This window comes from Procambarus clarkii, chromosome 38, assembly GCF_040958095.1.
Source record: "Procambarus clarkii isolate CNS0578487 chromosome 38, FALCON_Pclarkii_2.0, whole genome shotgun sequence".
Classification (NCBI taxonomy): domain Eukaryota; kingdom Metazoa; phylum Arthropoda; class Malacostraca; order Decapoda; family Cambaridae; genus Procambarus; species Procambarus clarkii.
Window position 1 is genome coordinate 4747509 of NC_091187.1, and position 1258 is coordinate 4748766.

Sequence of the window (1258 nt, forward strand, 5' to 3'; positions counted from 1 at the left end):
GTTGAGGAATGTGTTAACAAACAATATATCTGACTTTATCAAGACTGTAGCTTGCTTAGCAAAAGGAACTTTATTAAATTTGGGTTCAGTTTAACTACCGCTCAATGGATGAGTAATTGGGGCATAATAAAGGAACTAAGCTGATAAAATGAAAGATGGGAAAACAACATTAGAGAGATAAACTCGAGAGACGTTTTCATGTTAACCCGAAAATTATTTGAGGAGCAGAACGGACTGCGGGTCAGGCAATTTGTCTTCATGCTATCGTGATGGGGGATCAGCTATTACACGTGTTAATGACTCTTGTATAGTTGTGTAGTTAAGGACAACAGGGTAAAGGGGTAATGGGCATTGTGGTTGATTGTTCTACCTGGGACTCCTCCACTGTTTTATATCTTATGTATGTATGTACTAACCTAGTTGTGGTTGCGGGGGTTGAACTTTGGCTCTTTGGTTCCGCCTCCCAACCGTCAATCAACTGATGTACAGATTCCTGAGCCTACTGGGCTCTGTCATATCTACATTTGAAACTGTGTATGGAGTCAGCCTCCACCACATTACTGCCTAATGCATTCCATTTATTAACTACTCCGACACTGAAAAGTTATTTCTATAATCTCTCTGTGGTTCATTTGAGTACTCAGCTTCCACCTGTGTCCCCTTGTGCGTGTACCACATGTGTTAAATAAATGTATGTATGAGAGAGAGAGAGAGAGAGAGAGAGAGAGAGAGAGAGAGAGAGAGAGAGAGAGAGAGAGAGAGAGAGAGAGAGAGAGAGAGAGAGAGAGAGAGAGAGAGAGAGAGAGAGAGAGAGAGAGAGAGAGAGAGAGAGAGAGAGAGAGAGAGAGAGAGAGAGAGAGAGAGAGAGAGAGAGAGAGAGAGAGAGAGAGAGAGAGAGAGAGAGAGAGAGAGAGAGAGAGAGAGAGAGAGAGAGAGAGAGAGAGAGAGAGAGAGAGAGAGAGAGAGAGAGAGAGAGAGAGAGAGAGAGAGAGAGAGAGAGAGAGAGAGAGAGAGAGAGAGAGAGAGAGAGAGAGAGAGAGAGAGAGAGAGAGAGAGAGAGAGAGAGAGAGAGAGAGAGAGAGAGAGAGAGAGAGAGAGAGAGAGAGAGAGAGAGAGAGAGAGAGAGAGAGAGAGAGAGAGAGAGAGAGAGAGAGAGAGAGAGAGAGAGAGAGAGAGAGAGAGAGAGAGAGAGAGAGAGAGAGAGAGAGAGAGAGAGAGAGAGAGAGAGAGAGAGAGAGAGAGAGAGAGAGAGAGAGAG